At 41.5% G+C, this 10,467-nt stretch overlaps 1 pseudogene; it reads right to left on the bottom strand.

Moving 5' to 3' along the window:
- Window positions 1-9,569: 9,569 nt before the first annotated feature.
- On the bottom strand, window positions 9,570-10,113 carry LOC122736859 (annotated as a pseudogene).
- Between the last annotated feature and the right edge of the window lie 354 nt (window positions 10,114-10,467).

Here is a 10,467-nt window from a genome sequence, read left to right as displayed (position 1 = left end):
CAACTTCCTAAAAATGAGGAAGTGTTCAAGTGTGGAAACTAGGTGGGGCAGTGGATAGAGGGCCCAGCCTGGAGTAAGGAAAACTCATTCTTCTGAGTTCAAATCTGAACTTAGACACTTACTAGCTGGGTGACCCTGGGCAAGCCACTTAGCCCTGTTTGACTCAGTTTCCTCATCTGTAAAATGAGCTGGAGAAGAAAACTACAAACCACTTCAGTATCTTGGCCAAGAAAACCCCAAATGGACTCCTTAGCAACTAAACAGGGGCAGCTAGGTGGTGAAGTGGATAAAGCACCGGCCCTGGATTCAGAAGGACCTGAGTTCAAATCCAGTCTCAGACACTTGGCACTTACTAGCTGTGTGACCCTGGGCAAGTCACTTAATCCTCATTGCCCTGCTAAACAAACAAACAAACAAATAAACAGATAAATAAATAAGTAAATATATAAACAACTAAACAAAAATGGTGGAGCAGACCCCTTCAAAAGGCAATGGATTGTTCTTGGTGATTTGGGGATTCTTTAAATGTACCTCTTATCAATTCTATCCAGACATCTCAGTAGCATAGAAGATAGAGCTCTGAGCCTAGAGTCAGGAAAATCTGATTTCAAATCTGATCTTTGGTATTTATTAGCTGTGTGACAATGGGCAAGTCATTGAACCTCTCCCTGCCTAAATTATTTATTTGTAAAATGTTGTTAATAACAGCAGCTACCTCCTAGGGCTTGGAAAGTACTTTGCAGACCTTAAAGTACCATGCAAATACCTGCTAATCATGATAATGAAGATGACACAACAAATTTGAGCTAAAACAAAGATTGGAGTCAACATTTTCCATCTCTCCTCCCAAGGAGCTGCCTAATATCCTATCCAGCCTTGTAGTAATTTGTAACTGATGCAAGAATACAATTCCTATTTGTATACACAGAGCCCACTGCTACCTAGGATTCACAGTAGCCATGGCTGGCACTTAGAAAAGGCCATGTGTTTTATATGCAGATCAGAGCCCTCAGCCCTCCCTCCTCTGGCCTCTGACTTGCCTCCATTTCTGAGCCCTGGGATAGGAAAAAAAGGAGTCTATCTCAAGAGTCTGTTTCTAAATCTGATCTTGCCCTGAGATAGTCTCCCCAGGATATTGCCAACAAAGGCTGCTGACTTTTTTAATATCCCGTCTCTGCAGAGGGATGTGATGCATTTTGTTATCTTACCAAAGCATGTCATAGTATTGTGGGAAAAAATAATAGTGTGATGGGAGTCAGAAGTCCTGGGTTCAAATTCTGACCACCCCTTACTTGTTGGTGTGATCATGGCACATCATATTTCCAGGCCTCAGTTTCTGTCTCTGCAAATTAAATATCTTAATTTCTGTCTTGCCTGCCCCACATAGCATATGTGAGGGCTATGGGAGATAAAGGAAAGGAAAGTGCTTTATAGTTAAAAACCCTGCCCAGATATCAGCGATTGTTTATAATGATGATAACAGTTTGGGAATCACAAGGCTAGCATGTACTGTTTGTTTCCTCCTGGGCCCTCAGCCTGCAATTTAAGGATTTTGCTAGCAAGTGGAAGGTGGGGCCTGCATGGTGGTCCGGTGTCCTTAGCAGGCATGTTGGCCAGAGGTGTGGTTTATTGGGTCAGTAATTAGAGCAGGCACTTTTAGTTATGGAGAGTTTTAAGTGCAAAGAACACTGGGCCTCACTGCTTGCTCAGGTGCGCAAAGATTTGCTTCTCTTCCTATTCCAAAGACCTGATTCCTAAGGGAGAGATGGAACAAAGCTTGCAATGGCAGCAGGAGCATCCAGGACAATTGAAGAAACCTCATAAAACAAAAATGAAAACAACAAAACAGAAGAATAACAGTCCCTTATAAAGGGCCAAAGCTTTTCAGTTCATTAATAACTCTGTCATAAGTGGTCTTATCAGAGTCTCACAACAATTCTGTGGGAGGAGTTGGGGGCAAGCATTACTAGAGGCTAGCATGGGACAGTGAGGGAATAAGCTGACCAAAGACACACAGTTCAGGGAAGAAGGGAAAAGAGGTTCTGGAGGCAGAACCCTGGGTTTATAATCCATCTCCAACTAGAGGCAATGCAGTTCACTGGAATGAGCACGGTATACAGTTGGAACAACTGGGGTAAAATATCAACTCTCCCACCTAGTATCTGTGTGACCTTAAATAAATCACTTAACCCTCTCACCCAGTGCAGCTAAAGGGTATGAGCCTGGAGTTCTGAAAACCCGAGTTTAAAACCAGCCTCAGGGGGCAGCTAGGTGGTGTAGTGGATAAAGCACCGGCCCTGGATTCAGGAGGACCTGAGTTCAAATCTGAGCTCAGGCACTTGTACTTACTGGCTGTGTGACCCTTGGCAAGTCACTTAACCCTCATTGCCCCACAAAAAAACCCAAAAATAAAACCAAAACAAAACCAGCCTCAGACTCTTATTAGCTGTGTGACCCTGGATAAGTGACTTAGCCTCTGCTTGCCTCCCTTTTCTTAACAGTAAAATGGGGATGATTATAGTACCTACCTCCCAGGGTTGTTATGAGGATCAAATGAGATATCTGTAAAGCACTTAGCACACAGTGCTTGACACACACAGCAGGTACCTCCTAAATGCTTGTTCCCTTCGCCTCCTTCCATTCTTTGGGGCTTTGTTTCCTCATCTATAAAATAGGGGGCCTGGACTACAGCATGGTCTCTAAACCTGGTGACTGTGAACTTGTTTTTTAAAATATATATTTTGCTAATGAGATTTTGATATAATTTCATTCCTATTGCAATCCTATGTATTTTATTTTGTGCAGTAAACACATAACTCTGAAAAGGGGTTCAGAGGCTTCACCAGACTACCACAATACCCAACAGTTGAGTAACCCCAAGATTAGGCGATCTGTGAGGAAGTCACTTCCAGATTGATAGCTATGATCCCCTATCAGCAAATTGACAGACATTTATTTAGCACCTTGCATGTTCCAGGCCCTGGGATAGTCCTCAGAGTTATAAATATAAAGAATGAAACAATGGGATCTTGAGGATATCTTCTGGCCTTTGAATCTCTGTTTATTCAAGTCAGTTAGTTAGGGCTGATGATTTTACTCATACTACCCATATTATAGAGATGTGCAGAGCAAAATCTGCCATGAATGACTAAGCACTTTGAAAATCTATTTTATATAGTAGCTTTTGAATAGTATTGCTATCTTAATTATGCATTTATGATTACAGAGAGAGAGAGAAAGAGAGAGAGAGACAGAGAGAGAGAAAAACAGAGAGAGAGAGAGTGCAGTAGTAACGTTACCATGGTTGTACAGGTTGATAGAGGCAAAACAGAGAGCAGAATCCAAATCTCTTGACTCTCAGGCCAGGGCTCATTTTGGTCCCCCATGTTTCTTGCAAAGCAGTTATCTTTGGTGGGGCTTGTATAATTATCTAAGGCAGGCAGGCAGGATCAAGCATTAAAGATTCCCCTGAGCTCCACAGTCACCTGTTTCTGGCCATTTCTGAAGAATATCCCAAGTTGGGATGGGTAGAGTTCAATGGCTGTCCCCCACTCCCCACATACACACAGTAGGGCGGTAGGCGTGCTAATAGACTGCACCTGGCAATTGAGTCTTGCTTAGAAAACAAGACCAGTTTTGTGGGTCTGGAAATAATAAGATAATGGAGCGGAAGTTCCATAGGGTTTTCTTTCCTTTTTAATTCTCCGAAGAAATCTTGCACCTGGAGAATGAGAGATCTGGCACTGAAGGGAAATGCAGAGGCTGGCTGGTGCCTTTGTCTGCATTGTGCAGTCTTCTGATAGGAAGGCATACTTTCTGAGGCTTCCACCTGGGGATTTTTAGCTAATTCAGGCTGGCTCCCCTTCGCAAGCCCCACTCCCCCCAACCACACATATACACACAAAAGACTGGGAAATTCTTTCAGGGCTTTTCCTTTCCATGTCCTCTGCTAGTGGGTTAGGACTTCGGGATCCCCTTCTGTCAAGGAGATGCTCACTACTGGGCAATCTACCACATGGATAGGGTTGGGAATTGACTTTAACTGGGAAAGACCAAATCAGCAGTATACATCATTATTCTTTTTTTAAAAATCTTTATTAATTCATTCATCTATCATTTCTTTAGCTTTCCTTATTATTTTTTTTGCAGGGCAATGAGGGTTAAGTGACTTGCCCAGGATCACACAGCTGGTAAGTGTCAAGTGTCTGAGGCCAGATTTGAACTCGGGTTCTAATGAATCCAGGGCCAGTGCTTTATCCACTGTAGCACCTAGCTGCCCCCCATTGTTATTCTTTAGGTCCCCCATGAATGTGAACTGATTAGTTTCTCTCTTCTCTCCAGTTCAATCTCTACACAACTCCTAAATTCATATCCCTAAAATATAGATTTAACAATGGCAAACTCTTGTTGAAGAAGCTTCACTAACTCCCTATTGCCTCTAGGGACTTCTAGAACATATAAACTTTTTGGCATTTAAAATAATTTACACACACACACACACACAAACAAAATCTTTTACAACATGACTCTGATATATCTTTCTAGATTGGCCAAATGGGATAAAGATGGCTCACTCATCATTAGCAGAGACTCTAAGTTACATGAGACCAGCAGGTGTAAGTCCAGCAATGAGGAGGCTTATAACATCACCCAAAGGCATTAGTGGGCTTTAAGGAGAGGTGTTAGTTGTCTATGAACACTCAGATTTGCTGTGTATGTCCACTCCTGCCATGGAAAGGGTAAGGATACATGTGCATACATGTGTGTGTACATACACGTTTGGTTACATACCCATGGTTTATAAAGTGCATGTACGTGTTTTGGTTAAACACCCAAGGTTTATAAAGGAAATATTTGATTGTTGCATGTATTACTACGCTATCCCCTTATATGACTTTCCTTTCAATTAAATGTGTTCTCTGACTAATTAGAAAAGTAAATACATTGGAGGGTTTATAAGTTAAGGGCTTTGAATAGATAAAGGTCAGTGGTGCATATTGTTTAGGTGAGGCAAATACGATTTGGGGCGGGGAGATGTTCCCTTTTCTTAGAGTTAAAAGTGAAGTTGGGGGGGGGCAGCTAGGTGGCGCAGTGGATAGAGCACTGGCCCTGGAGTCAGGAGTACCTGAGTTCAAATCCGGCCTCAGACATTTAACACTTACTAGCTGTGTGACCCTGGGCAAGTCACTTAACCCCAATTGCCTCACTAAAAAAAAAAAAAAGTAAAGTTGGGATTAAAAACCAAGCCCAGTTGGGAAACTGAGGCCCAAATAAGCCATATAACTTTTCTAGGATCACACAGCTAATGTTAGGGTTGAGATTGAAATCCAGGTCCCCTGTCTTCTGGTCTGGACTTTTTTTTAACTACATCAATGCTGCTTTTTGGGGACTAAAGACTGCAGCAATTGCAGGTTGAGTGAGGGAGGCCATTAACTTTCCCTAGCATCTCTCACCTGGGGACCTGAGACAGAATCCCATTGCTCAACACACAAAGGTCAATCAAGGCTCTTCCTGGATCTCCAGGACCAGCATAACAATGAGAAATCTCTGGGGCTGTTGAAAGAACTACCAAGAGAAGAGTTAATATTTTAGAGGCTGCAGAAGCCCCTCTCTACCAGGAGCTAGCCAAAACCACTTAAGCTTTAATGGCTGAGCCAGAGAGAACTCACAAAAAGATAAATGCCTAGCTGTTCCCTGGTGCACAAATCATTCATTCCTGAAAAAGGGCATAGTCCCTTCTGCCTTTAAGGAAGTTCAAGGGGAAGTGACTAAAAGCAGCTGCCTCAATTTACCTCAATGGTTGGGTCCCTTGGTGTCCAAGGCCTTCCCTAAAAGCATCAGATGGCTTACTCTGTCAGACAAGGATTGGACAAACAGGGGTGGGGTATAGTGAGTACATCAAAGACTGTGTCAGCTATTAAGTGAACCCCTTTCTATGGTTGTGAGTTCCCCATGATTGGAAGTATTCAATTAGAAGCTGGATGACCACTTGCCAGTTACCTTCCACAGGGCATTCTTGATCAGGTATAGTTTGTTGTAAATGTTCTTTGAGGTCCCTTCTGACACTGAGATTCTCTAAATCTTTCTGGAGCATTCTTTGTCTTGATAAGAGTTTCTTTCTTTCTTTCTTTCTTTCTTTCTTTTTTTTTTGGTGGGGCAATGAGGGTTAAGTGACTTGCTCAGGGTCACACAGCTAGTAAGTGTCAAGTGTCTGAGGTAGGATTTGAACTCAGGTCCTCCTGAATCCAGGGCTGGTGTTTTATCCACTGCGCCACCTAGCAGCCCTTGATGAGAGTTTCTAAGAATTGTTAAGATTTAGAGAGATTTTAGCCATAGAGTGTTAGGTGGGTGAATTCTGTTTATCTGCAGATGCCAGGCATTGTGCTTATTGTCATGTAGAGTCAGTCCACTGGACTTGGAGGCAGGAGACCACTGCCATTCAGTGGTTATGCCATATCCTCAGCTTGTCTCTGCAGCTTAATAGGCATTCTGTATACCCTCATATACTTGTTGTTGTCACTTAGTTGTTTCAGTATGTCTGACTCTTCATGACTCTACTTGGGGTTTTCAAGTGAGAGTATATATGTAAATCATTTACAAACTTTAAAGATCTACATGTCACATTCCTTTTATTCCACGGATGTGAGGTCCTATTTGTTGTTGTTGTTCAGTCTTTTCAGTTATTAATGTCTCTTCATGACCTCATTTGGGGTTTTTCTCAGGAAAGCTACTGGAGTGGTTTGCCATTTCTTTCTCTGGATCATTTTATAGATGAGAAAACTGAGGCAAACAGGGTTAAATGACTTGCTCAGGGTCACACAGCTAGTAAGTGTCTGAGGCCAGATTTGAAAGAGTCTTCCTGGCTCCAACAGCAATGCTCTATCCACTGCACCACCTTCTTGCATTATGTACATACATGTTTTCTTCTCTTTCAATATAGTCATATATATTAATTAATTATTAGTAAATAATACCTGTTTGTTGATTGATGAATCTGTAAAATAAGCTCATTGAACTCGAAGGAGTCCAAGGTCCCTTCTACCTCTTATAGTCAGTGAGTTTATGGATCTTCCTTAAAACCCCATTTGTCTCATCTTGTGGGAATCATTTTTCAATACTTCATTTTTATCTCCAAGTCTTTGTACCCACCAACCCCATTGCATGGAATCATCCATCTCTTCAACTGCACCATAATATAGTCATCGTGCTCAAGCTCAATCCCTACCTCCTACAGGAAGGCTTGTTTGAACCTCTGAGGTTGAAAGGTGAAAATGTGAATACCTCAGAGAAGGAAAGCACTTTGTCATCATCATCCTTCAATCATGCCCTAGAGTGATTAGGGTTAATTGATCAGAACCAGAGAATCATAAACCATTACAGCTGGGAATGATCTTAGACCACAGAACGTCAGGGCTAGGAGACATCATCTTACCTCTTAACTCTCCATCCAACTTTGTTTTAGAAGCAACTGGTAGTGTAGGGGATAGAGCAATGGGCCTATGGTTCAGGAAGACCTGGGTTCAAATCTAGCATGGGATAAATACCAGCTGTGTGACCCTGACCATTGTTTGCCTCAGTTTCCCCTGCAAAATGAGGATAATAATAGCACCTACTTTCTAGAGTTATTATGAGGATCCAATGAGATGATAACAGTGCCTGGCATATCGTAAGTGCTATGTAATAACTTATTTCCTTCCTCCTTGGCCTGCTGTTAGGGTCTCTACTATGTTTTCATGGGATCTTCTGACCCATTAATTCCTCTGGAACTGGGAAATGGTGCCCTGGTCCACACCACTGAGCCTTCTCTTTAGAAGAAGAAGGTGTTGATCTCTCAACTTGCTTGAATACACAAACACTTTGGGGTTCTCACCAAAGAGGCAATGAATGAGTGAATGAATGAGGCAGATCTGACTCCACCTCCTAGAGCCCTCCAGAGAGCCATAAGCACAGCTCTTGCCAACAATGTGTCTTGCTGCCTGACAAGGTGACAAGACACCTTTAGTTACTGGCATAATATTGCACATTCATCTCATATGTTGGATGCCTCTGGATCCCAAAGCACTTGGCAAATGAGGCTTTGAATTCATTATTACCTCACAGCTGAGCCCATCCTAAGCCATAGACAGGAATGAAACAGCAAAGGAATGGTTTTAGTTTCTTGCAGCTAAGTGGGTAAAGGAGCTCACTTGAAGAGGTTATCTCTCTATCTCTGTCTAATATATAATATATAAAGTATATGTATAAAAAGTACATATTTGATATATTAAACGTTATAAATATATTTATAAAATATATAACATATATTTATATAAAATATTTACCTCTAATATATGACACCATTTATTTATATTATACATGTATTATAATATTTTATAATACATGTTATATATTATACATGTATACATATATAAACACATTTTTGTTGTTTAGTCATTTCAGTTGTGTTCAACTCTCCATGACCACATTTGGAGTTTTCTTGGCAAAGATACTGGAGAAATTTGCCATTTCCTTCTCCAGTTTATTTTACAGATGAGGAAACTGAGGTAAACAAGATTAAGTGACTTTCCCAAGGTCACATAGCTAATAAGTGTCTGAGGCTAGGTTTGAACTTAGGGAGGTGGTGGTTCAGTGGATAGAACACTGGGCCTGGAGTCAGGAAGATCTGAGTTCAAATCTAGCCTCAGACCTTGACTAGCTGAGTGACCTTGGGAAAGTCACTTAATCTTTCTGCTTCAGGTTTATTGTATGTTAAATGGGGATAATATAGCACCTACCTAACAAGGTTATTGTGTTGTTCAAATAAGAGAATTGTAAAACATTTAGCACAATGTCCAGTATGAAATTTATAAAATATAAAGGTTAGTTATTATTATGATGGTGATTGAAGGTATTTGGTATTTTGGTAGAGGGAGGGGAAGCAGCATGCCAGAGTGAATGCCTAGTTTAAATGGCTCCTTCTCCATGAAGCCTTCCATGACTTCTTAGATTCTTTCTCTTCTTAAAATTCCTGGAATGTCTGAAACACACATATATCTCTTAGCATTTACAATAATTGACATTTATCTGGTACTTAGATGTTTGCAAGGTGCTTTACATAGCTTATCTCTTTTAAACCTCACAATAACCTTGTGGAGTAGCTGGCTGTTATTAACACATGCTATTATTCACATTTTATAGATGAAGAAACTGACTCAAAACTGATCAGCAAGTCACTCCTATAGCAGTCCACAGCTAGTAAGTATCAAACATGGGATTTGAACCCAGGTTTTTAAAAATGTCACAATAGCACTTCTTTCTCTGTAGTTATGAATTTAAATTGAACTCAATTCAGTTTGAACTACTGGGTTAGAATTACTTGGCTTTATGACTGATCATAGAATTAAAAAAAACAAGAACAAATTTATTTATACATTAATATTGAGGGCTGGACTAGAGTTTAAGAAAAAAGGGAAACAGTATGATACCATCCTGTACAGAAGAGAGAAGACAGGTTATAAGGAAGGGGAAAAGATGCACGCACACATACATATACGAACAAGATAAAGAGAAGATAGGCTGGGCAGCTGGGGTCAGGGCTCCTGGCTAGTCACCTGCTTCACGTAGGTTTCCATCAGGTACTTTTTAAAGGCTATGGGGTTTGTCCAAAGTTCAGCAGCATGTGTGTTCAATGAGCTGTCCAATTTTGGGTTCTCCTAGCAAGCTCTGGATAGATAGTAGAATGGTCTTGACATCATACAGAGCTGACCATTTGTCCTTGAGGATGTCCAAACAGATATTGCCTTAGGTATCCACCTTAGGATGGTAACAAGGTGTGACAAATTTTACAATGGAAGCATTATATAGGTGGCCACTGGGGAATTCCAGGGATAGCTTGTACCTCAGGTCTTCATATACTGTCCCAGCAGCCCCATGGATGGTCCCAACCCATTAGAAGAGATCGTCTGACTCTGGGAAGGCAGAAATTCCTTTGTCTCCAGACATCATTAGGGTCATCAATTCCTGCTGTAACCTCTTGCCCACGGATCCGAAGGCCACGCCCACCCCAGGCTTGTCCCCCTTACCGGAGGCTGTGGCGGTGCTGGCAGCAGCTGGGTCATGGTTCTGAAAGGCCATGGGGGACCAGAGATAAAGCAAGAGAAACTCCCAGGTAGCAAGTGCAACTCCCAGGTGGCAACTGCCTGATCATAAAATTTAAAGATTAGAAAATGACTTGGTTATCATCTTCTAAGAGAAGTTCACTGTCTTCATTTTACAAATGAGGAAATTGAGGTCACAAGGGAAGCCATTTATAACAAATAGGAAGTAGCAGAAGTAGCAGAAAGAGTGGTGCCATAGTGCACAAAGCACCAGGCCAGGAATCAGGAAGACTCATCTTCCTGAGTTCAAATCTGGCTTCAGACACTTACTAATTGTGTGACCCTGGGCAAGTCATTTAACTCTGTTTGCCTCCATGTCCTCATCTATAAA

The sequence above is a fragment of the Dromiciops gliroides genome, chromosome 1 (genome assembly GCF_019393635.1).
Source record: "Dromiciops gliroides isolate mDroGli1 chromosome 1, mDroGli1.pri, whole genome shotgun sequence".
In the NCBI taxonomy this organism is placed as follows: domain Eukaryota; kingdom Metazoa; phylum Chordata; class Mammalia; order Microbiotheria; family Microbiotheriidae; genus Dromiciops; species Dromiciops gliroides.
Note: the sequence above shows the minus strand (reverse complement) of the source record. Positions and strands in the feature narration are given on the sequence as shown.